Below are 5,608 nucleotides of genomic sequence, written 5' to 3' on the forward strand. Positions count from 1 at the left end.
ATTAAAGCACTGAAATGGTCGCAACTCAATTATTTTATTTAGTGTGGTGGAGAAGGGAGAACCATTAAGTACCTTGAATGCAGCGCTGCTGCGCTTGCGGTGCGGTTCGTCGATTCCCTCTGTTTTTTTGTTCCCCGGGCCGTCGCGGGCCGTTCGCTCCGGTCGGACTGTCTGCCGTCTCTGCCCGCGTTTGATAACGCGCCCGGTTGGCAGAAACCGGCAGAAACCTCGGCAGAAACGCGAGGCGCTTTGCCGACGAGCTGAGCTGCCGATCACCCCCCGCGTGCCGGCCCGGAAGCCGGCGGTTTGAAATTCCGAGAGAGTATTATAACAGTACACCACCGGGCAACGGACCGTGTTGTATCGTATCTTTCTATTATCGCTGATTGACGAGAGATAGCAAGCAAATAACTGGACAGAAAGACAAGCGAATGCCCATACACACACATCCCTGCCGCGACCTACTCAACACACTGTAAATTGTTTACGGACAATAGGTTCGTAATGCAAACCAAAACCTTCGTACAGGGGTCTCAGACACACGGCCCGCGGGCCGCAAAGGCCGCACTGGAGAGAGATGGAGCTATGTGATCGCAGTGAGTGCGAGTGAGAGGTCCGCGGCCCGCGTGACGTTACAGTCTGAGACGCCTGCCTTCGTAGCTTACGAAGGAATTTGAAGCGTTGTATTACGAACTCATTCTTCGTAAGCTTGCGAACAAGTAGTTCGTAATGCAAACCGATTGTTCGTAAGAACCTGTCTAGCCGTACAAACAACCGCTTTGCAACACGAACAATTTCTTTGCAATACAAAGAACGAAAATTGTTCGTAACGTTGCAAAGCATTTAGTTCGTAAGCTTTTTACAGTGTGCACACTGAGCGGGGATGTAGAAAATAAATTTTCGTTTAGTGCCGCTTCTACGCGTTGTTTTGCGCTGTTGGCTGGGTCAGTTATTGTATGCACTGTGCTGCGAACCGCGCGGTGTGCGACATGAGCCAGTGACATAACGCGCCGTGGGTGAGGGCGATAACGCCAGTGAGCGATCCATGCCACCGATTCTCGCGCTTTTTTATTTGCCACGCCACGCCGGCCAACGCCGCACACAGTAAAAATAAAAGGCTCATCCTATGAGTTCCACTCATATTACTATATTACCATTACAGTTTACCTATGCAGCACTGTGCAACGAAGTTACGATTGTGTGAAAACAACTTGAAGGGTTGCAGGGAAATTTTCCATGATGTGTTTTGTTTTGCAAAATTATACAAATTGAAATAATTGTAAAATTCTGTATCGAATTGGAGTTTATTGACGAGCAGGAACATGGGCTGTCGTAAATTTTCAACACTTTGAAAATCGGAAATACTAAATTTGCTGTAAATTTACGAAGATGTTTTTCACGGTGACGGTGAATATTCGCCGTAAGCTGCAGCTCACGGCTACAGCGCGAAACTCACTGCATTAAGCTACGCGGGGGGTTCGGGGTGCGCATCACCGTTACCGACTGCGAAAAATGTTCACCCGTAAGCTTTTTAATAGTGCACGACACGACACTCCTCTGCGCTGTTGTGATATAAAAGCGCGGTGTCGCGCCCATGTCGGGGTCGCGTGCGCGTGCCCGCCGCGTGGGGCCGCCCCACTCCTCGCGCGCCGTGGTGGCGGGGCGGGGCAGGGCGTGACGATTACCGAAGCGATTACCTGTCCGGCCCGGCCGCCCTGACGTAACGGTGTGCCATTCTCCGTCTTTGTCTCTCTCACCGGACAGCAAATGTGAAAGTAGCGGGCGAATGCCTCTTTCTGTCTCCCTCTCTCTCTCTCCCTCCCTCTCCTCCTTCCTTCCTTCCCTCACCCTGGCCTGCTGGCGTACGCACGGAAACGCCGCCGCTGCCGCCGCCGCCTCCCTCCCCATCATTGCCTCAATGGTGGGCGAGCCGGGGGAGACCCGCTGTTTGGGCGCGAAAGGGAAGGACCAGCTCGGCTGGTGCTCGACTGTATATAGGGTACCGGGTGATTCAGAGAATTAAGACGCAGGTGCCGGTGGGTTTGCCTCTCGGTTTGCCTACTCGCTATGTCCGCAAGGCGCCTTCAGCCCCTTTGGTGGACAAACCCCACCTGAACCTGCTGCGTCTTCTCTATTATGCGATTCACCCAGTACTATATCGGAATGCCGGTGCTCTGCAGAAGTGGCAGAAGGCTATAAGGCTGCCGCGCGTACTTACATGAGTTTTTGTTTTTTGTGTTTTTTTTTTATTTTTTGCGGACCGACGCATAGTCGTCACGGGACGACATGCAGCAGCGCGAAAATGTTCGCAAGCGAAAATAAAGCGGCATAATGAGATACTCGCGCGGTGCTGCTGTGTCGCCGCGCGCGCCGCCGCATTCTCTCTCTCTCTCTCTCGGACGCGCGAACCGCGCGAATCTCTTTTCTCTCCGTGCCGCGTACATTTTCTCACTGACCTCTCCTCTCTTGCGAGTGTGTGTGTGTGTGTGTCCGCCTATTGATTGATTGACGTGCAACGGAAGATGAAAATGGCGGTGTGGGGTGGGGCGGGTCGCCCGGAGGCAACCCGGTGCCTGTTTAGCGGAAGGCCAGCCACGGGAGCAGCCGCGGGCTCCACTTTTCTCTACCCCCTCTTCTTATCGTTAAAGGCATTCATTCACTTGTCACAATTTAAAAATGTCGGGAAAAAATATTGTTTTCAGATAATTACCCCTCTACTCTCTCATAGCGTTTTTGCTTCTTTTTCTTTCTTTCGTGTTTTAGTTAGACCGATGAGTTAGACTTTTGGCGCACCCGATACATATGATGTGCGAATTGATTTCCGATCAACGCGTATTAAAAAGGGCGTTTTCGCTGTGTTGTATGAGCGCACGGCTCGCGGTTATTCGCATCGTCATAGTCATAATTCTGCCCGCAACCCGCATATTACCAATGTATTGTCGGATGAGAGTATTGTTGTGGGCCGGGCCTGCCCGGCGCCTGCCCGGCTGCGCCGACCGTTACAATGGGGCTCTGCGTCATTGTGTGGCCAGGACGGGACGGGGATGCGAAGCGATGCGCGCGGCAGTACAGCCGGCGGCCCTGAACCTCTGGAGGTCGTCCCCGCCGCCCTCAACCACCACACCACCCGACACCACCACCCCACTGCGGCCAGCCACAGTCCCGCGGTGGTCCCGGTGGTCCCCGGCTGGGATGAGGGTGAGGCGGGGCACTGACTTCGACTTCCCAGCCGCAGGTCGACACCAGTCGACACTCGGCTTTGCGAACATTGAACGTTGTAGTACAAAAGAACAGAACGAAAACAAATGCTTTCTCGCGGGAATCCCCGCACCCCTCCTCCGTGCAGATTCTCGCGCGTCCGGATCCGTACCACGACCGCAGTCGGTTCATCTAACCAGTCGTTGACTTTGTCGCGGTACACCGCACCACACACCCCTCACTGTTGTGAATGTTGGTACGATTTCCTCGTCGAAGAAAACATTATACAATCATGCCAATATGACGTTATCTGTTCGTAAGTGAACTATTTGAGTTCGTAACAGTACAACTTGAATTTGTAATTTTTACGATAGGTTTGTTATTGAACTTTTCAACATTTGTCAGCGAAAATTTTCGCGTAACCATTTTAAAACTTTTTTACCGTGCTCGTTCAGCGTTTTATTCGCTATGTCTATCCGTCCGTACGGCGTTTTCCCCCTTTCGTCTATCCGTCCCAACACTCACCGTACCGCGGTCGGTCATCTCTCCATCCGTCCGCGATGTCCCGATCCTTCCGCGCGCGACCCGCATGCAAGGCTGAAGCAATTGAACGGCGTCATCGGCCCGGGCGGGGGGCGACGCGGGGCATCTGACCGCTCACACACACACACACACACTCTCTCTCTCTGTCGCTCTCTCACACATTGTAAGGGAAGCGAGAGAGAGAGAGAGAGAGAGAGAGAGACGGAGAGAAGCGCGAGGAGTTGCCCGTCCTTGTCGCGAGCGAGGCCGTTGGCGAGGCCGCTGGCCGCCGCTGCCACGGTATGGCCCAGAGGCCTAATGGCCGCGGCCTTCTCGTCCAGGTGCGGACGGTGTCAGGTGCGCGCGCCGGGCCGGCGGGCCGGGCCGGCGGGCCGGGCCGCCTCCGCCTCCCGCTGCACTGGGCCAAGGGCGCGGCACCGGCACACGACCACAGTGTGGCCACGCGGCGGGCGGACTGGAGTAGCGGCAGTAGGCTGCATGCTGAACGTGATAATAGCTACACTGCAAAATAAAGAAGTAGGCAAACTCGCTCCACGGAGAGCGAGGTTGTGAATTCAATTTTATGACTCCTGGGCTGGAGGAGGGATATGAATTACATCGCTCGTTTGGAGTCCAGTTTTGCGACATTTTTGGTAAAGAATATGACTCATTTTTGAGTCATTTTCGCAAACGAACATCGCTCGTTTAGAGTCATTTTTGCCACATTTTCGGTTACGATTAAGACTCATTTTGAGTCATTTCGCCAACATCGCTCTAACACAGCCATACGTCGCTCTATTCGGGCAAGAAACATCACAAGAAGTTTTACAGCGCTCTGATATTCCGCGAGGGCTCGACAACTCGCCTACTCCGACTGTACTCGGGCTGTCCTCAGACTGTACACCGGCGGCGTTCTCCTCCTGCTGAGTTCCTCAGACCCTTGGGATATATCGTAATAGACCAAATGCTGTCATGGCCCTTTTTACAAAAGAAACAATAGTTTTAAAACCAAAGCAATGTGATTTATTTTGTTGAGAATGTAAACATTTTCAGGTGTTTCAATCATAACTCCAAATAATAGTTTTCTATTGTGGAGTGGCATGTTGACTCGTCATCGTCTCGCGGGGATTGAGGGATTGGTTGCAGGGCGGGGAGAGCCCGGATCATGACCACGTTCAGCCACTCGGGGGAGGGTGTGGGGTGCGTGACCTGTTGGGTATGGGGCGCCGGCTGCTGGAGGCCATGACGAGGAGGAGCAGGGTCGCGCCGACCGTCATACCACCGCCGGGGCCGCTTGCCCCGCGCTAACTATTTCGCATCGTCCTGCCCATTGGGTGACCATGGCAGTAGGGCCGCCCGCCAACCTTCTGTCATCGCCATTGAGGAGACACACACAATCACGTGTCGCTCCGCCAGTCTTTAGGCGTCTAAGTTTTGAGGATAATGTTTTTTCCTGCCGCGCGCCCACTACAGGCGATAAGAAATATATACACGTGCACTCGGCGCTCGCGGCACGAGGACTTTGGGTGGCTGTTCGCCCCACCCTGCCGCCCAGCCCAACCCGCTGTCGCTATGGCAGGGCGGATTTGCGAAGGTTTTGGCGCTGGGCGCCGCCACGCCACTTCCGCCATAGCACAACGTATACGCGCGCTTATCTAAATACAGTGTGCAGCCGTCTCAAAGGGGGATCAAAAAGCGCGCTGGCGGGGCGCGCCTAGATTACAATCGTCTAGCCAAAACTTCAACCTAATTTGTTTGTTTGTTTACCTTTTGCCGTTGTTTACCATGTTACCATTTAGTACGTGGGCCATTTTTTGGAGGAGTGCGCGCGTGTGTCACAACGGCACTGCGTCAGCAGAACGGACGTCCCCACGCCTCTTCACGGTGC

The 5,608-nt window shown here is 53.9% G+C and overlaps 1 protein-coding gene across 1 annotated transcript in view; it reads left to right on the forward strand.

The window, feature by feature from the left end:
- The window catches only part of LOC113208675 (3-hydroxy-3-methylglutaryl-coenzyme A reductase), a 33,274-nt gene that overhangs the window by 2,693 nt on the left and 24,973 nt on the right, over positions 1-5,608 (forward strand). The gene's annotated exons all lie outside the window — the stretch shown is intronic.

Source organism: Frankliniella occidentalis, unplaced genomic scaffold, assembly GCF_000697945.3.
Source record: "Frankliniella occidentalis isolate FOCC.00 unplaced genomic scaffold, Focc_3.1 Scaffold20, whole genome shotgun sequence".
NCBI classification, from domain to species: Eukaryota; Metazoa; Arthropoda; class Insecta; order Thysanoptera; family Thripidae; genus Frankliniella; species Frankliniella occidentalis.